The sequence below is a fragment of the Agelaius tricolor genome, unplaced genomic scaffold (genome assembly GCF_023055355.1).
Source record: "Agelaius tricolor isolate 1412-34295 unplaced genomic scaffold, bAgeTri1.0.p SCAF_5, whole genome shotgun sequence".
Taxonomy (NCBI): Eukaryota; Metazoa; Chordata; class Aves; order Passeriformes; family Icteridae; genus Agelaius; species Agelaius tricolor.
Window position 1 is genome coordinate 36,975,533 of NW_027269265.1, and position 21,298 is coordinate 36,996,830.

A 21,298-nucleotide genomic window follows, 5' to 3' on the forward strand; every position below is an offset into this window, starting at 1 on the left:
CTTTTTCATCTAATCTCTGTGCAGTGTCTTTCAGTTTAGCCCCAAACCCCTAAACTAGAAGTATCTTCTAGTGCATTTCTGAGTTTACTTAAAATTCCCCACACAAGCTGAAGCAAAGCAATTCTGGCTTTGCTGGAACCCAATTTACTCCTAACAGATAGCTGTTGTTATTTACATATGGGTAATGAAAGTGTGACCTCCTTGAGGAAGGCTGATGGGACCCATGACAGCGACAACACAGGGAAACTGAAATCAAAATATAAAATTACACTGTAACAGAAAAACTCATTTTTTCTAAAAGGACATGAAGTATTGGCAGGAGATGATGCCAAATTCCTGTATGATAAAGACCTTTACTCAATTTGCTGCTGATAATTGAACTACACTCAAATACCTGTGAACAGGTGGCTGAAAGCAGCAGGTCCAAGGATCTAGAAGAGTGATTATTGATATGAAGTAATCTCTATTCCCCCTGCTGATATAAAGCAATATAGGGCTTTTGGTAATCCATATTCCTCCCTAGCAGATTGCATTTTTTATGAGATCTATTTAAAAGCATAACAGCTGACTCAAAAGAGATCTCAGTTCATCTTTAATTGATAAGACTAAGACCTGGCTCTTTATACTTGCTTTCTTACTCTCCCTTCTCACACTTTTTCATCAATTATTTTCTATTTCCTCTCTGTAAAGCAGACACTAAGCCTGGAAGAGCTGCAGAATGTCATATTTCTTGTATGCCATACATGCCAGTGAACTGGGTATTTTTCATTTCTTTTCCTAGAATGTTCTGGAAATTACTGTTTCTGATGATGACATCATTCACGATGACGACCATGCAATTGTGCTTTTTGATGTTGCTAAAATCCCCCTTGGGGAAAGAGTTTTTACAGCATTCCCACTAACCCCAGAGGTGAGAGTTCTGTCAGACATGCCTTGATGTCCATTCTCTCCCCTCTGTTAAAGAGGTGTACTGTCTCTTCTGGTTTTACCACCAGGACCAGCTTGGTGGTAAAGATGTAGCAAAATTTATTAACATCCTGGAAACTGCGCATCAGTGACAAAATAGATGGCCTTCTCAAATTCCTGTTGGTTTCCTTTTGCACAGGTCATGGCCAAATTCGCAAGCCCCAGAGCAGATGCAATTTTAGGGAAGCTTTGCACTTTCAATAACCAGATAGAAAATAACAGTTTATGTAATCCTCGCAAAGACTATAAAAACCAAAACAATGCAAGCACGGGGAAATGGCCTGTTTCCACAATATTTTCCTAAACACTAAGCCTTAGCATATCATGTTCTTCTCTGCCAGCACATGGCAGCTGGCAGAGAAGAAAGTGTGAAATAGGTTTGTTAGGGAGATTTACAAGCACCAAAGACCCTTCATTCTTCAATACAATTGAGTTCCTTGGGAAGAAGAAGCTGCCTCTGTCATTTAATAAAATGATAAAAGCAAGTACAAAACAGAATATTTTTACTCATTAAAGGTAAATGACACAGTGCTTGCAAAAATTAAGGTCACTTTGGTAACCTCTACACATGCTACTTGAGACAGCTTCTTTTTTTATTTTCAGGGGAAGGAGGAGCTGGAAGTTGAGTTTTTGTTGGAGACCATGTGAGTAAAACCCCATTACTGTTGGCAGCTTGGAGTTCTGCATTAGTGCAGGGAAACCTTTTGTAGATCCAGTACCACCTTAATAGCCAGAGACTAGTTTGTCCAGACTTAATATGTGCATTAAAAATCATTATATGAAAGGGAAAATGCCATGATGTGGAGAAGAGTTGAGAATTTTTAATTCTGTGACTTTCTCTTAAGATTTTTTACTTACATAGTTCAGAGTTGGCTGGCAAACCCCACTGCAGTAAGTCTGCAGATTCACTGGACAGTGTTTTCTGGGAAAGTCATGGCTGAGGAGAATGTTGCTACCCAATTTGTGCCATGCCTGTGCTACTAAGGCTGTTGCAAGGACTTTACAGGTGCCTTATGGCACCTGGAAATTTAATAATTTCTGCTGGGTCATTATGTGTCATCTAGTGTCAATGGAGTATACTTACAGAAATCACAAGAAGGAGTAATTAAAAAAATAGTAATAAAAAATTTAGAGAGAATAATGTGTCCTGCTCAGGACAGTATCCAGAACATATTGTTTATAAAATATATATTGTTTGTTTTTGTTTTCCAGCCAGGGTACTCCTGAAACCATCATCACAAATGGGGCAATAGTGGTAAAATAATGTTTTGTTCTTTTATATTCTTTCCTTACCACATCATTCCTTATCACAGCTGACTATAATGTCAGTGAGGGAAACATTGCAGATCTTCGTTCTTTAGTGATACTTTCTCTTAGGAGCTTTATCTTTAAGGAGAACAGCATGATCTTAGAGGTGCCTTCTAAGATCAAAATTATAATTTTCCCTTGTTTTGTCTGCATCCATTGAAAATGAAAACGTGTTTAGCATAGCACCATCTTCTTATGCGACAATAAATTAATTCTCACATTCACTGTGTCTGGCAAAAGTGTCCAACACAGCAGGCCTCCCCCCTTCAAACAATGACCTTTCCTACAATGATCCTTTCAACATCTGTCAGCACTGGTGGTGAGATGGCTGGATGAGCTATCTAATTAGATAACTCATTAGATAATAATTAGCTAGTGAGTTATCTAATCTGTCCTCATCACACCTACCATAGTGTCGTGAAGAAGCCTGTTTGGAAATTCACTTGGACAGCAGGAGGCAAAAGAAGCATTTTTCAGGTAAGATTATTACTTCTTAAAATAATTATTGGTGATTTTACTGTCTCTAACAAGGCCTGGACATTGCATCAGCAAAATATTAAGGCATTAATTGGTCACATCTAAGGTGATTTGTACAAAATTTGCAGTAGGGAATGTCACCAGTCCTGCAGCAGTTCAGGGCTCTGACTTCATGGGGAGTTTCGTGCCAGACTAGAAACAACTAGAATCAGATGATTATACAGAAGGTATCTAAAACCCAAGTTGAGATTCTGCAAACCTCTGCTGCAGTACTGCTGAACCCTGAAGAAGCCTAATTTCTCAGGTATTATAGTTCTATTATAGCATTAACTTTGCTCAGGATCTCTGTCACTTCAACTTACGCATGTGCACAGAAACACCTCATTTTTTGCAGGGGTTAGCCACTCAGCAGCTGGCTCCTGCCTGACCCTGGTCAAGATTCAGAGTCTAGAAGCTCCTCTGCCCACATCCCCTGAGGGGCTGGATCTGGTAGGCAATCTCAGAGCATGCATAATGCACACTGGCAGGATTAGCTGAACTATTCATATAAATAGGGTCATCTGCTGCTCATAAGAGTCAGATCTTATTTTAGGGGACTGAGAACTTCTTCAGCTCATTATTTGGCCTGGGATGAGGATGATTTACCATGCAAAGTACCTGGTTGTATTCACTGTGTCATGATGAAACTGCAACAGAAAAGCAGCAACCTAAAATTCAGTGCCTTCCATATCACGTTCCCATCTGACTCCTTGCTCAGCACATTATAATGACACAGTCACCTGAAATGTTTGGGTTTTGGATCACTTTTAGAAGATAGTTTTCCAAATACAAAGGAAGTGGAGAAGGAATTTATTCAAAGCTACCTTTTGCTTCTTTTTTTCCTCTCTCTCTTTTTTTTACAATTATAAGTAACTTTGTGTATGCATTTTCTCTCATTGTTTTAGAGAATGAGCTAACATTTACAGTGAGAGGATCCTTTGAAGAAACTCAGACAGTTTCAGTGGGCTGTGACTCCCGCTCCCCTCTCCCAGATCCCACTTTCTTCCACTATGCCAGATACAAGCAACCCTCCCTGGATGTTGCGCTCAGAAAGAAGAGGAAGCTTCCCACCTTTGTACGTTACCCCAGAACATGGTAGACAACACAGACAGGTCTATGACCTGACATTTATGTGTGAATAGGGAGCAAGAGGAGAACGTTTCTGTTTTAACCAAAAAGCACTCCATGCTCCTTTTCAGTGTGCTTGCATGTCATGTGGACCAAGGAGGAGAAGTGTCCCCTTGACAATCCCTCTGAAGTCACTCCCCTCCGAGCAGGAAGTAGTTGGTGAGGTGAGTGTCTGCTGGCCATGAGGAATCCTTTGCAAGCTTTTTAAAATTCTTTCTGATTTGCATGAAGCAGAAACCAAGGGCCAGTTCTCTTTTTACAGAGACAGTTGTTTTCTAACCTCCCTCCAACCTAGGGCAATGCATAGTGAAGTGAATTATTTGAAGCAATATAAAATGGGAAATCCATGGGAAAAGGGGGAAGAAGAAAAATATCTAAGCTGTTGCTCATGCTCCTTGTACTCTCCATGTACTAACCAGGCTGGAGGTGACTGGGTGCACTGGGACACAGTGGTGAGTCCTGGCACACTGTCCCAGGAAGCAAACCTGAGCCACACATGTGGGGTGCTCAGCCTTTTGGGCTTCCCCTTGTACCTGACGTTGTTGTGTGAAAGACTCTGGTTTGAGCACCCATCTTCAGTGCTGGATCCTTCCAGGGAGGTGAGCTGTAGCACTGCAGCTCTTCTGGTATTTATTTGTGCAGCTAACTAGTACCAGGCAAGCTACACTGAGTTTTATGAGAGAGATAACATGGGGACTACAGATGGTAGTGTACTAAAGTCTTATCTATTAAATCAGTGCACATCTCTGGTTACTATTGAAATATTGAGAAGAGATCTCAGTTTTTTGAGATTCAGAGTTTTGTAGGTATAATGATGACCCAAAAGATCTGTGTCTCAGTCTGAATGGGGGAAAGGGACTATTTTAAACAAAATATCAATATTCATCATTTTACCTTTTCAATTTTCAGCACAGAAAATTTGATTTGCTCCTTAAGGTGAAAAAATGGTAAGACACCCATGGTTTTCGCCTTGTTTTCCCCTTGGTTCTTTGTATTTAGATAGTTGTAAATCAAGTTCCAATCTCTTTGTTACTACCGCCTTTGTCCTGAATGCTGGTCCATCCTTATTTCAGACTATAAAAAAAAAATACACTCAGTACATAATGCAAAGATTTTCAGCAATAGAGTTTTTGTAATGGGAGAGGGAGTTAAGAAAAGGTTTTATAAAGAAAACACCAATTTTCTATTCATACTGTGCTGCAATCAATATTACATGGCAAGGGCTACTGTAGACATGCTGATATCTCTACTATTTATTGCCAAATGCAGATTCTCAATAAAAGCAACATTTCAAAGCTGATTGAAAAAACATTTTCTGTTTCCCAAAAGGTCCCTTTAACTGTTTTCTTCCACTGAAAGATCAAAATCAGAGTGCCTGGATACTCTAAGATGTGAAAAAAAAATGAAATAATAAATGTACCTGCATTTATTGCTGTAATGTCTACTCAAAGAGATACATGTAAATAAACTCAGTGAAGTGATTGCTTATTTCTAAAGGAGGAAACACACTGTGTGTTTTGAAATATTGTTCAGGCCTTAGTAAAATTTATAAGATGGCTATGTTACATTATGTTCCATATTGTAACAGAAGAGAGTTTCCAGAAAAGTAGGTGCTTTTTCCATCATGATGTTTATTTTCAGTAAATATACTATGAAATATACACACAGTTTACAGCTGTCATTTGAATTCTTCCTTAGAAGCCTATGCAAGATTTTCACAGCAGCTTTCAAACCACAAATGTAGAGCTTTTAAGCATCAAAAGAACATCTGATCATGCAAATCTACGACTTCAGTAGAACGTTTTGCAGGTATCAGTGGAAGTTCACAAAACTTTTAAAAGCCACCTTTGAAACACTGCCCTCTGCAGGCTTCTGGATTTATGTCTGAAAAGGAACGGCTGCCATTTGTAGCCATTTTAATTCCAGGCATCTTTGGCAGGGAGAAAAAAATTCCTTTCAGTTCAAAGGCAGATGGACTGTTTTTCTCCAAGAAAAAAACAGAACATTTAATATCTTCCTCCTTTGCTTTATGTAGACCTGGTAGTGAAGGCATGTCTATTTATGAAGTAAAGCAATTAAGATGCTGGCTTAGACTACAAATGTGATGTATGATACCTGATCCTTGTTGCAGCCAGGAAGACCTAGATGTACGCCTGGGGTTTGATCTGTGTGCCCAGGAACAGGATTTCATTCGCAAGAGGAAGAAGGTGGTTGCAGCTGCTTTGAAGGACATTCTCCATCTGGAAAAGGACTTGCAGGACGATGAGGTATCTGAGACATAATTATTCTCTGCTTTCTGCACAGATAAGTGTCAAAACATAGCATTGATGGTCACATTATTTTGGAAACCCTGTAGTTTCATGTGCAAGCTACAGCTGAGTTCTTTTCTCAGTGGCTGACTTCTTTTCTCTATTCTAGGGAAGGAATGAGTACTCATCACAAACATGAATAAAAAGCCTGTAGCCCTGAAGCTAGAGAATCTAGCCTCGTGTTCAGTAGCAGTCTGCCCTGTAATATAGAGAAGGGCTTGGTGCTCTCAGAGCCAAGGCCAAAGTTTCTTTTTGGCCAGATCTGAACAGTGGATCCAGCACTTCTTTCCCTCACGGCTAAAACTGGATTTTATTTTGTGTATCATTTGTGCCCCCATTTAGGGTCCTGTTGTCTGAGCATAGCTCGCTGCCAGTCTGACTTCATCTTGCTCAGTAAACAGGATTGATAACAGAAATTTTAAGGCAGGGGAAAATCAGGTGTCTCTTCTTTTATTTATGCACCTATGACTGTAGTGTGAAGCCTAAACTCAAATGCAGACATGATAAATTTTTCTTGTTTGGACCTAAACTGAGTTCAGCTTTTCTTGCACAGCTGGACCTTTCAGACACAAGACTCTGCCTTTCAATGCCAGCACTAAGCCATGGGTCATTCCCTTCCCCTCAGATGTAGAGCCCATACGTCCCTGTAGAACATACAATCTCTCTATATTTTTCTGATTTGTATATGACATTCATTCACTCCAATGCACAGTAACTGTCTTTACTGTTAAAGAAGCCAATTCATGCTTATAAATTAATTCTGTTTCTAAGACTGTCCAGAAGTCCCTGGATTTCTGTATGATCACAGAAGCCAGTAATTGCAGCTCACTTGCATACCTAGTACTGTTAATACATATGTAGCAGGTGGAGTGAGCATGGTTCCTCTTTCCCTCCAGAAACTTTAAAAGGGAATGGTGTCACCAGCCTCTGGTCTCAGGGGTTCTGAACTGGCCTGTGCTCTTAAATCCATCAGTCATGACATTTCTAGTATGGCCTGTAGAATAACTGTACAATAGTTTCAGCAAACTTCAGGAAAAGAGAAGTTATTACTGCCCACATGGAAATTGTGAGACAGCACTGATATTTTCTGGTCTGATAATAATCTGATTCAGATGAAAGAAGGTAACACTTCCTCTAATATTTTTCTGCTCTGTGTTAATGGTTTTCAAACAGAGCACTGAAAATGTGATAATGGATTTCATGTTCTATTGCAGAGCTGCTTGACAGAGGAAAATATGAAGTATTTCTTACTCCTTACATGCCCCATTATTAATTCAGGTTTTTCTTCATGTTGGACTTCACGTTCTTCACGTTGGTGGCATGTTTTCACTACTTTATCAGTGCTGTAAATTTCTCCTTCTAATCAGAGTCTCTGTCTCTTCTCAGGCCATGTCACTAAATGCATGTATTTTGGGATTGAACAGGTACCTGTGGTGGCAATCATGACAACAGGAGGTGGAACCAGAGCTCTGACAGCCATGTATGCTCACCTCCTCAGTGTGCAGGAAATGAATGTCTTGGACTGTGTCTCATATATCACTGGTTTATCTGGAACAACATGGTAAGAGCAAGCTAAGAACACAGGAATTTTCCATAATTGACATCAAGGAGTGATCTTGAGTTATATGATCTTATCTAGAAAAGGCTTTCTTTTTCTGCTTCTATTTTGTTGTTGTTTCTTTCACTCGGTATTTTCCCACATTTGAAATTAATTAAATATGTGGATAGTACCAAACACATGTTGTTTTTTCATATAAATGAAGGCAATAATGCACAAACCTCCATAACTTCCCAAAGCTCTGTTTCAGAACTCACACTTTTCCTTGTGGGATTTTTTTGTTTGTTCTTTTTTTTTTTTTTAGGACCATGTCAAACTTGTATGAAGATCCTGACTGGTCCCAAAAGGATCTCAAGGAAACCCTCAATGATGCCCGAAAGCATGTTCTTAAAAATAAGTTTGTTACTTGTTTTGCCCCTGATCGTCTGAAATACTATTTGGAAGAGTTGTGCCAGAGGAAACAGGAAGGACATCAGCTGTGTTTCACAGACCTGTGGGGACTCATCATTGAAACCATGTTACATGATAAGGTACAATAACAGCACCTTTCTCTTCAGATTTGAATATCCAGTGAATACAGCAGTGAGGAAAGACAGTAAATCAAAAACCAGTTGAGATTGGAAGGGACCTCTAGAGTTCTTGTCCAAGCAGGATTAGGAAGGGCCAGCTACCCTAAACTATGGGCTTTGAATATCTCCACAGCTGAAGACTCCACAATTTCTCTGGGCAACACATGCCAATGTTTGACCGCCCTTATGCAAAATAGTTTTTTTGCATGTTTGTTTTTCATATAGATGCCTAAAGCATGTGCCTTGGCAGTACCATTCATTGTACCATTATACCATTGTACTATGCTTGTTGGCTGTATTATACAGATCTTAACATCACACCTGGTACAGAAAGGATGAAAAGAATGAAAAGAAATAACAGGAAACTTACAGTATGAACTTCTTTTAATTTATTTCGAAGGGGCTTACAAGAAGGTTGGAGAGAGACTATTCAGAAGGGCATGTAGTAGTAGGACAAGGGGGAAATGGCCTTAACATGAAGGAGGGTAGGTTTAGATTAGGTATTAGGAAGAATTCTTCACTATGAGGGTAGTGAGTTCCCAGAGAGATTGTGGACCCCCTGTCTCTGGAGGTGTTTAAGACCAGGTTGGATGGGGAGCAACCTGGTCTTTTGAAAGGTGTCCCTGCCTATGGCAGTGGGATTGGCACTAAGTGATTTTTAAGGGCCCTTCCAACCCCAACCATTCTGTGATCCTGTGAAATCACATGTAAATATTTGAATTAAAATCCTGCTGTTCTTTTAAAAGAGCTGCACAATCAGGCAAGGCAAAGAAAAATCACAAACCCAAAGACAGTATCTCTGAGCTGATAATAAGACATCACCCTGCAAATATTTCCATCAAGACCTCTGTTCAGGCTCTATTTTAATCTTCATGAATATTTCTGTCCCACTAGGCCATTTATGCTTTAGAATGAGAAAACATTCCCCCTGTAATGTGATTAACCCCCCATACAGCCACATTTCTACTGCCCGGTCATAGCACAGTGGTAGAGACTCCCTGGGGTTGTGTTCAGCTGGGAGCTGTGAGTGTTCCCAGAGCCCTGTCCCCTGGCCAACAGTAGCCCAAGGGAAGCCTGGTGGCACTGGTGGCACAGCCATCCTTCCACGGGCGCTGCTGAGGGGGAGCACCTGCAGCACTGCTTGTAGGAGCACACTCCCAAACCTTGGTTCTGCTCCCTAACCATCCTGCCCTTTCCACCCTGCCTGAGCTCTGCAGCAGAAGGGCCAAGGCTTGCTGCACACTTTGCATGAGCTTTGTCTCTGTCACAGCTCTGAGGAAAAGGTGTTTTCCTAGGCAGTCAGAGAGGGGCTTACTCTTTCATAATGAAATATTTTCTGTCAAGAGTGCTTTTCAAACATTCCCAGACATTTTTTGTGAAATAAAAAATGTGGATAACAGCATTTTCTCCTTACCATATTCTTTCAACATATGAATTTAGATAATTTTTGTGCTGAAGTGTTGGGGCAAGCGAGGGACAAGGATAGGGATGACAGCACCTCTCTAAACTAAGCAACTGTGGAGCATCCTAGTTGGAGTCATGTATGCACTGCATTGTCAGAACCCAGGTTTAGATTAAGTGGGAGGCTCTTTGTGTCATCCAATTGTCCTGAGCTACTGTCATTTTTCAAAACAGGAGGACTGCCATAAGCTCACAGATCAGCAGCAGGCGCTAAATCAGGGTCAAAATCCCCTGCCCATCTACCTCTCTCTCAATGTGAAGGATAAAATCAGCGACCAGGATTTTAGAGGTAACAATACTCCAGAATTGCATTTAATATTTAATCCCAATTGTGGCCAATTTAAGATTAGATAAGGATATCAATTCAATGCACAAATACTCTGAAGGCTAATCCACCTCAAAGGAGATATTTAATAGTTAATATTTTTAAGACCTTTGTATAATTCAGTATTCAGGGTCAAAGGCAGGACAACAGAAGACACTATGTACTTCGGCACTTCTGTGCACATTATGCACAGAAACTGTCAAAAAGTTTATACAGACATACAGATGTAAGAGGAAAATTTGTTCTGCATGTTCACCACTGTGAAATGTACAGTGAACAAATGCCTGATGCAAAGGGTGTTAATTAGAAACCAGTCTGCCTTAACCTGGCCAATATCATGTTTTATTCAGATATGTTTTATTCAAATGATTATGCCTCTGCTGCTGTAATCAGTCTGTCTTATGCCTTTTCTTTTAGAATGGGTGGAATTCACCCCTTATGAGGTAGGATTCCCAAAATATGGTGCCTTCATTCCTGCAGAAGATTTTGGCAGCGAGTTCTTCATGGGTCGCCTGATGAAGAAAGTCCCAGAATCCAGAATCTGCTTTTTGGAAGGTGATTTCTTGTTCTGGGAAAAAGTAGTATAATATAATCTGCTCCTGCACAAACCCCTCTTCTGAAATTAAACATTTAGTGTGTTTTTATCTACCAGGAGCATTATATGGTAAAATACCAGAACTGATAACAGGTCACAATCTGCAGGATTTTTCATTTTCTCTGTGATCTTATTCATCTTAACAGATTTATTGATTTCAGCTGTGGTTATGTGTACTGACATGAGACCTTTGCAATACATATATATATTTGTCAGCAACAAAAGTTGTGTATCATCGCTGCTAAGTTAAATCATCCATTTCTTCTGCAGCCTGAGTCTCTAAAATGCGCTTTTTTATCTACAAAGTTCCTGCCACATCTAGCCCTGATTAATTCTTAAGATAAAATTTCCATTTCAGAGTGCAAATAGGTTGTAATATTTTTTTTTTTTTTTCATCTTGCATAAAAAAGTGAAAGCAGTAAGGAAACCTTTCTTCCCTTTGCGAAAGCAATCTCTTGCCTCATTGTTCTTTCTACTTCCACCAACTCCATAAAGGAAAAAGGAAGTTTCAGGGGGTTTTTTGAGAAGTTGAAACTTTTTGCTTGTGTGGAGATTTCACTACAGCTAATCGTGAGGCGTAAAGAAGCAACTTAGAACCTCTCTGTCCCTGGCTGCAGTTTCTGGTAAGGACCCAGGTCTTCCCTTCTGTGTTCAGAAAGGAAAGTGGATGTCATGTTACATCTTAGGTCACCACCCTCTTTCTACACCTTGGCACTTTCTTCCTACCTTCTCTAGAATGATTAAAGGACATTTATGCCCCTGTTCCCTGAAGTGTCCAGTGACACAGTTATTTGAAAGTTTTATATCAAATTCCTTTGCACCCCATTTATTTTTTGTCAAATACATCCTATGCCACAGGGATCTGGAGCAGTGTATTTTCCTTGAATCTCATGGATGCTTGGTATATATCTGTTAATTCAGAAGACTTCTGGCACAAATGGACACGAGACAAAATTACTGACATAGGTGGGCTATTCTTATGTGATTATTTTGGTTTTGGGGTTTTTTTTTCCCTCTGTGCTGCTGCTCTCTTACTGAATTTTTCAAAGCCCTTTTAGAACATTCTCTTCAGGCAATTCCATTATCCACATGTAAACCAGAAGGAAATTCATGCCATGTACTACATATGGCAATTATTTCAGTTGTATGTGAAAAGAACCCACAGGATCCATCACAGAAAAATAAAAGAGACAATGACCCTCTTATGAGATGTTTTCTGAGCAGGAGGGTAAAACTAGAGAAAAATATCCTTGTAGGTGGAGGATGCTCACATAGCATTCCACAACCCTCTAGCTCCTCTCTCAGAAGTTGGAGCGTCAGAGAAATGCGAGCAAACAACATCCTTGCATCTCTGAAGTCTACAAATCATTGACACAAACTTCAGTACTATTGGAAGTCATTCCAAACTAGTCATAAGGATGAGATTTGCAAAACATGATACAAAATTAAGAAAGATCTGCAGGGTCAGATTTCAAGGACAAATATTCAAGACAAACACATTACAAAGAAAAGATGACAAGGAAGAGAAGTATTTCAAAAAGGCTTACTTATTTTATCTTCTAGTACTTGCAAGGGAGTCATTTCTGGTTGTTAAATCAAGGATTCTGTATTTGCTAGTGAAGAACATTAATTATGTTTGTGTGGCTGAGAGATTGTTATTGTGTGGCTTTTTATGTGTCTGAGAGAGAAAATGTGGCATGGAGTAGCAAAGCAAGACACAGTTAAGTGCAATTTAATAGATAAAACCATAGCAGAGCAAAGAAATTTGTAGTAGGTGGAGTCTTGAAGTGCAAAAAAACCTTTTATCACTGTGAAGTGAGAAGAAGAAAGGGATTTTTCAAAGCTGAGCTAAAAAACCCATGAGATTTGTGAAAATCCTGAAAGCAAAAAGAGAAAGAAGTCCAAATTTTCCAAACATACTAAACTAAGAGATGACTGCACAGATTGACTTCACATATATAAGCTGTTATTCTTTCTTCTGCAGATGATGAAGCCCTATTCCCTACAAGACCAAATGAGCTTGATACTCGAGTGGTTTGTCCTCCTGACAGCTTTTCAGAAATATTCCGAGATGTTGCAATGTTACGTCCAGCAGCCTCAGAAATCCATAACTTCCTGAAAGGCCTCCAGATAAACAACAACTACCTAGAGAGCGAGTTTTCCAAGTGGAAAGGTATGGTAACAACACCCTGCTTTGAGTTACAGTTTAAACCATCCCTGTGAAAAAGAAACAATCCTTTAAAAGTTATCAAGCTAACTGCTTTTTTGTTTTGTTCTGACAGTATTTGACACTGTTTGTCACTGAAAGGTAACATTAGTCATCAGGAGAGGCTTCAAACTAAGTTCTTCAAAAAAATTCATAAAGTCCCACAACTGATAGGTGAGAAGAATCCCAATTAGTCACCCATGCTCAAGGGATGTGGCAGGGAGCTTTTTTCCCATTATATTTTTACTTCTAAGTAAGATGTAACCTTTGTAATAGTATTCCCTGTCATCCAGGTAGGGAATTTTTTTGTCCAGTCTGGCACCAGTTATTCCATGTAAAATTCCAGCTGTGTGCTGGTTCTCATAGTGAGCAAGGCACCCAACACATTTAGTCCTTTTACTGTGTTGAGAGAGAAAGAGGTGCCATTTTAATTTGTTTCATATTAACAGAAAAGACCAAAAAAAAAAAAAAAGAAAACAAAAAAAACCACACCAACCTGATCAGAGTCACACACAAGATGAATTGTCTACTCTTCTGAGCCCCAAGTTAATCCCTTTTAGTCAGAGGAAAACCAAAGAAATTGCAGAGTAAAGAGTGAAAAGAGGAAGCCAGATGAGGAACTGAGAAATTACTGAACTGCAGCCATCAGCTAGATAGGTAGGTCTAGGACCCAAGAAAAGTTGAAGTCCCTTTTTGTTAACAGTAGGCTTTCCTCAGCACTTCCCTTGCATTGGGCACTTTCTCTGAAAAAACTTGCTTCTTTCCTAGACTGTGAGCTGGACTCCCAGCCCAACCACCTGACAACAGCAACAGACTACCTCATCCTGATTGATACTGCATTTGCCTTTGCTACCAGTTACCCACCCCTTATGAGGCCAGAAAGGAAAGTGGATGTCATTCTGCATTTCAACTACAGCTCAGGTTCACAGACAGGGGTGAGTCTTGCACATTCTTCTTCATTGACTTCTTGGTTTCATCGCTGAATTCCCAGAATGGCTCGTCCTCTACTCATAGAAACTTTTGTTTTTCCCCAATATCTGGGAAGTGTTGATAAGTTAACAGTTTGCTGTTAACTGAGGGTCACATATCTTTATGGAACAGTACAAATGTTATCAGGAAGTAATCATTTAGTAAACTATACCTGCCCCTTTTTACATGTAAGTGGTCTTAGCTGATCTGAAGGCAGTCAGAAGTAGAATGAATGAAGCTAATTGCCTTTAAACATTGACTAATATTTCTCAATGCAATCATACATATTCCTGTGCAAGGGAAAATGTACCTTCAGGACAATATAACTGCAACAATAGGTTTGATGTAGAAGACTAGGTATGCAAATAAATGCAACAACAGTTTGCATTTAGGAATGTTAAATTCCTTAGGAATAAAAAGTTGTCTAAAGGCAACTTTTTCATAGCCAAATGTGAAACATAGCCAGTGTAGATTTTCAGAGACATGTGGAGTCAGATCCATCTCACTTAACTCTGGCCTTCCAAGGCTTGGCTCCATAAACAACCTCAACCTAGACCTAAATTGGATATGTACCATAATCTGTCAGAACCTGTCCCTTACCCCACAAATATTCCCAGTGAAATTAGATTTTGGTCAAATTCAAAGTTCTTCCCATATGTCCTGATGTTTTCTTTTGTTTTGTTTTCCTATTGTGGCAACAAGCCCCTCAAAGATGCCTCTAAATACTTCGAGAAACAGGGAATTCCTTTCCCTACAAAGGTGCCAGATGATCAGGAAACTCCACATCTGAAGGAATGCTACATTGTTGGTGATAAAGATAGCCCAGAAACACCTATTGTGATATTTTTCCCTCTAGTAAATGACACCTTCAGGGAATACAAAGCACCTGGTAAGTTAACAGTTACCCATCACATTAACAGCCAGTGGCCACTTTCTTCCTCTTTTTTACTGGATAATATCTGGTTTTCAGATCACATTGTAATTACAAACTTGAACTCTCTTTGCTTAGATATGAACCATATCAAGAAATTTAAAATATGTGATTTTTCCTGGACAGTAGAGGATCATGTGGGATTAGCCTTTGGCACATATTTTCCTCTTCAGATTTTTTTGGCTTTTCATAAGCAGATTGCAGTTAATTGAGGAAAACAATGTTTTGTTTATCTGCTGTAGCAGAAATTAGCAGGGGTAATTTCCTCTCATACTTGTCATCCTCTCCTGTTAGAGAATGCTCCAAGGAGTCTATGGATTTCATTGTTTAAAATAGTTTCCTGGCTTATAGTTAGGCAGATAACCTTGAAAACAAAAGTATGAACTAGCAAAGTGATGAAAATGTAACAGTGAAGCACAGTGAAGTGATGAAAGTACAACACTGAGCCATTCCAACAGTGTCTGTTGCCTTTGAAATTTAAAGAGTGTCAATAGCAATATTGCCAGACACTTCTAAACAGATGAATTCTAAGTCCTGGTACCATATCCCACATGCCCTAATATTCTCCTGCTACCAAAGCCTCAGTTACTCCTTCTCCAGATGCTAAAATTCCTAACTCAGATTGTGAGTTCACTTCAAAGCCCCACAGTATACTTGAAAGCCATAAGTTCTGTGTTAGTACATGGTACATTCAATTTAAAACCAAAACAAATGCAGAAACTATTGTCCCAATTGTATCAATCCTTATCCTTTTATATTAAGTAAATTGTAAAAGATAATACGGTACTTTTGTTTTGTTGATTGACTTCATTGCACATTTGAGGTGTACAACTGGGGTTTTGAACAGGATTCAAATAGACTAAGGGTATTTATGCCTGTATACAAACCATTCTACTCCAGCTCTCACCACTGATGAGATAGCCCAAAAGTTGCTTTCTGCAGTTGCCTTTTGTAGAGAAAATTAAAAAAAAAGGAAAAAAGAAGAAAGAATTAGAAGGAGAACTGAGATTTAGCTTCTGTTCTGCTCTTCTATACTGAACTGCTCTTGTGTATTGCTCTGTGAGGGAGTTTGCTGGCCTTCTTCCCCCCACTAATTTCCAGAAATGAGGGATGCCTAGCCTCAGTCAGTTATCTACTATCAGGTGTACATCTGATGATGTGCAGATGTTAAATGTCAACACAAATTATCAGCGACTCTAAAAAGGGATGTTGCTACGTGTGAAGAAAATTCATTTGAAGACCTGCACAGTATCTGCCTATTGCATACACTTGAGGCAAACTTGTGTTGTCCAACCAGTTCAGCTGGTAGCTGCAAGATGAGACTAAACAGAAAGAGAAAGAGGGGTCCTCGTCATGCCCCTTCAAGCAAAGGGTCAGCTGAGCTGGCATGAAAGGGCTCTGTGCAGGCAGATTTTTTGGGAGGACTGATACCTTGCAGCTGAGACCTGACCTCCATAGCAGCAGGATGGATGCTGCAGAAGGTCCTGTGAGGCTGGAAAAGGATGTCTGCCTTTTGTTAGTGACAGGCACAGAGATCAGCTTAATTTATAGGGCTTCAGTACCATGCCCTGGCCCAGATCTAAATTGTACAGCATGTGAAGTTTTAGTATAATCACATGAACAGGCAGTTTTTCCATAGGCAGTTCATCCATCAGCTTGTTCAGAAGGGGAATTTAGAGTCTGGGCAGTAAACAAGTAAAACTGGCATACTCAAACTGCTTAACTTCTGCACTCTTAAGCTATTCCATAATCAAGTAGAAAGGGAATTCTCTGTGGGACACAGACTGCTTCAGTTGAGTGGCACCAGTTCACTGTAACTCTGTCTGCAAAGCTGAGAGGAGTACATCTATTGGACACTGAGAGACCCCTCAAGGAAAATCAGAACCCTTTGACTGATATTGTTAGATCCATGTTGGTAGAAAAGATTCCCCAAATGCATGATGTACTGTCAGGGAGATGCTGACTTTTCCCAGTGCCTACTCCCCTGCCATGGCTCAGAGGGTGCAGGTATCTGTGACTGTGGAGGGTGCTTGTCTCCTACAGTAATGCCCTCTTGGCCGTGTAATGGTCTCACTGGAGGCTGACAGAAAAATTCTCATGTTTTTCTGATAATCTCTCTGACAGTATTACCTACCATTTCTGAGTTGCTAATGCTCTCTTTCCCTCATGCCAGCTGTCAGAAAACCAAAGGGTCTGTGCAAATGATGAGGAAGCATAAAAACATATGTGAACCTGGTTTGATCTGGGAAAGAGTTAATTTTCTTCCTAGCAGCTGGAATAGTTCTTGTTTGGGATCTGGAATGAGAATTATGTTGCTCTTCCTATTCTGTCCCATTAAACTGCCTTTATCTCCACCCACATTTTCTCCCTTTGCTCCTCCGGTTCTCTCCCCACCTGTGTACTGAGCAAGCAGCTGTGCTGCTTAGCTGCTGGCTGGGGTGAAACCCTGACGTGGGATTACAGGATACCACACAGCAGTGGATCTCCACCTCCTCAGGTCTCTGCCCCAGGGGTGGGATCTTCAGCTGTCCTTTAGCAGTTAAAGGCACATAATGGAATCCAACAAAATTAATTGACCTCTTCCCTTCCAATAACCCATTTATTCTATGTATTAGCAGATAGATAGAAGCTCAGCCTGTTCATATGCCGTGTCCCATCAGTTCAGAGTCGAGCAAAAAACTGATTTAGTTTAGGTTTTTGATCCACTAATTATGCATGTCTGGGAAACACCCAGACCCGAATTGTTTTTTGCAAATTAACCAAGCCATTGCTTGTCTGTTAGGTGTGAAGCGTAGTCCCTCAGAGATGGCAGAGGGCGAGGTTGATGTTACCAATGCCTGTGGCCCATATTACATAAACAATCTGAGCTATTCAGAGGAAAATTTTGACAAACTGGTGAATCTAAGTTACTACAACGTCCAGAACAACAAAGATTTGATTCTTCAGGCCTTGCGTACAGCTGTGGAGCGGAAAAAGCAGCACAAGAAAGAGCAAGCGCTGCACAAACAACCCGATGGCCATGGCATGCCTGTGCCTGCCAGAGAGGGAACCCAGCACTTGGCTGGCTGCCCAGCACCAGGGAATATGAAATAAAGGATTGTCCTATTGATGAAGAAGAAAAGGAATTTTATTAGGAAGTGAAGACAAGCCAAAGAATGCTAAGAATAGCACTTCATTTGTCATCAAAAATGTTAAGCCTGTCTGTCAGTGGAGGGAATAAACTCAAAAAACCAGCTCTTCCTTAATGAACTCGTGTGCTTCCCTCATTGACAACCTCAGGAGCATGGCTAGGTGAGGCTCTGCTCCACTGTACTTGCAGAAGTGACCTGCCATACTGTGGACGAGGAAGTGTAAGGAAGTTTACACTGACTGTTTGTGTTCTACCTGTGCTATAGAAACAGGATTGCCGGTCCAGAAATGCAGCAGAGAACAAAATCCATTGTCTCTAAAAAAAATCAAGGAAGCCATTTGTGAACTAAGAAATCTTTATGTGAATGTAAATAAATATTGAATTTATACAATAAATCACTACTTCTGAGTAGAAGTTACAGCAAATAAATAGCTTTCCTATCAAATACATGTTTCAGCCCCTTATTTTAGGCGCTTCTTCCTCTAATAGCAAGACAAAGAAAACATGCGGACATTTCATAGCTGCTGAAGAATTATTGAAGAAGAACGTGTACCTGCTCCAGACCTAGATGTAAGCTAATGCAAGATTCTGGAACCCCTTGAGTTTAGGATTACAACTAAAACCCATCTATACAAGAACCAACTCATGTTAATTTGTTTTAGCAAGCTGGATTTAAATGCTATTGATAATATCAAACGTTCTTTAAGATTGATTGAGACTATTACATCGAAAACACAAGAAACACAGACAAAGCAGAACTGAAATTGTGTACCTAATATCACTCATGCAAATGTGATTTTTTTAAACTTGCTGTAGAGTATAGCAAATGAAGTTAACAGAGCATCAACTTTCAACTTTCTGATGCTTTGGTTGTGAGACTAACATATCTCTTTTCCAGCAAGCAGTCTGGGTTTTTGACAGATGGGATCTGTAAAATCTACATTTATTCTTCTTCTAATTTTTTTAATACAATGCTATAGTTTTATTTATTAGACATCTTGTATCCACAAGCCCATGTTTCCTACAGGCTTCCCCACTCCTGAATTCCGCTGTAGTATTCTTTGTCAAGAAATCCTATTATTGTGGACCAGAAATGGAATGGCCTTTGATCTCAAGGTTGAGGGTCTCCTCCTAGGTGGTGCACAGAGATGTAACTCCTCTGTTTGCCACTTAGGTCAGTGAACACTTAGTTGCTTGCTACAGGAACCCAGAGAGCTCCTGGACTGTATGCCCAGAGTTTATCTCCCATGGAAACGAGAGAGCAAACAAGACTGCATCTGCAGTTATGGATCTCATCATAGTATGGGACGGGATGTAGTCAGAGGACACAGCCAGACCTGGGAATTTGGAAGCACTCCCAGGTTCCCATATACAGTTAGAGCTTTATTGTCTGAAGGGCAAAAATTATTTCACCGACAGCAGGAAGCATCTAGGCAGGAAGTCTGAAGACAAGCAGAACGAGGTGTGTGAGTGCAAACACTTCCCTGCCCTTCCTGCTGCTTTCCAGCAGACATGAAAGGGTCATGGAGAACAATGAGCACTTTACCCCATTTCAAAAATCTTGCATGGAATAATTACTCAGTATTTCAGTTTTCTATGTTCAAGAAGAATACAGACGAAAATGTCAGGCCTGATCAAGGAGGTGGAACTGCTTCCACCCAAGGTACAAATAGCTGAGGAATCTGCAACCCAGAAAAAGAACAGGAGGAGTGAAAGGCAGAAAAGAGAGATGCATGAAGTCAGTGCACATCTCTTCTATCACATGACCTTGAGAGGATCAGACAAAACTAGTGAACAGCAGGTTTAAAACAGACTGAGGTAGTTCTGCACACATGTAATTAAGTTTTCTTGTTGACAAAATTTTATGCATTCAAAAAACTGATTGAGACATTCACTGGAAAATCTGAAAAAATACAATGGCTCTGTATCTGCCTCAATCCTGCCCTGAATCAGAGACTCGGAGGACAGCCTGAGGCAGTATCATACCTGCCCTGTAAGGCATGTGAGCTATGTAAGCTTCTCCAGTCACTAAATACTGGATTTAGCACCACAGACAAGGGGGAAAGGAACCTCACTCCACACTGCAGTACTTAGGTTTTCCACAGCTCAGATATTTTTGCAGATAATTAATAATTAGGAGCAGTCAGACCTCTAAAGATGTGGTGATACAAGACTAATTTAAAATAAATTACTGAAGCAAAATAGAGAAGGTGTAAGTAACTACAAGGATAACTTGTGTATTAATTAAGCCATAGAGAAAATGAATGATAATTAAAGGAATACTATGAAAAGGAGAATTTAAAAACTGAGGAAACCGGTCAGCAAGACCTTATGTGAAATGGTATAAAATCTTTGGACTCAGCATGGAAATTGCAACAAGAAAGTTGCAAAATATATGCACAGCCCTAAATAAAATGCAAAGCAAGGAACCAAGAAAAGGCAAAGTGGTTAAATGCCCAGAACTGAGCATTGCTAAAGTCTAACATCTGTTCTTTGAGGAAGAGCATAGAGAGGAAGGAGATTAAAAGAGCACATCTAAACTTGCTGATGTATTTAGAAAAGACCCGGAGCATATCGAGAAAATGCAGCATTCAATATGGAAATGAAGATGAAGAAAGGTACAAAGATAAAAATGTGAAACAGTAGATGTGCTGGACCAGCAGAAGGGGATTTATATGATATGGATGCTCTGAAGGAGCCTAAGTGTGTCACACAAAAGGCACACTTGTAATACAGTGTTTAAACACAGTTTCAGCAAAAATTTCCACTCCTTTGCTTTTAACGGAGATCCCAAGTTTTTGTTTGTTTGTTTGTTTGTTTTTAGTTACTGAGCACAAACATTAATGTCAGAGGACAAAAAATACTTGTTTTATTGATTTCCCCAAGATTGTAGTGAATCCGGTGTTACCCTCCACTAAAATCTCCTGTAAAATCAATGGGCAAGGTGGCAGGACCTAGGGTTAGAACTAATGGTCGTGTCTTCTACACACGTCTCACAGAAAGATTTCCCTGTTTTACTAAGATTTTTCACTGTGTTTAAAACAGTTGCCTGATGTCGCAGCTAAACACCACGGCGCTTAGTCACACATTTCTTTTGCATCCAAAGGCAGCAACCATCATCACAAAAACACGAAAAGCATTTGGGCCATTCTACGTTCAGATAGGAGCTGTCAAAGTGTTTCCGGATTTCATCGCAAGGGGTTGAGATTTTAGCGCAGAAGAGCAGCAGGCACAATTAAACCTCCAGAAACGGACTTGTGGCCAAAAAAAAAAAAAGAAAAAAGAAAAAAAGAAAAACCATCGGATTCGAAAAAACACCAGACGAAC

The 21,298-nt window shown here is 40.0% G+C and overlaps 1 pseudogene; it reads left to right on the forward strand.

Moving 5' to 3' along the window:
• The window catches only part of LOC139590693 (cytosolic phospholipase A2 epsilon-like), a 36,803-nt pseudogene extending 18,869 nt beyond the window's left edge, over nt 1-17,934 (forward strand).
• The last annotated feature ends 3,364 nt before the right edge of the window (nt 17,935-21,298 follow it).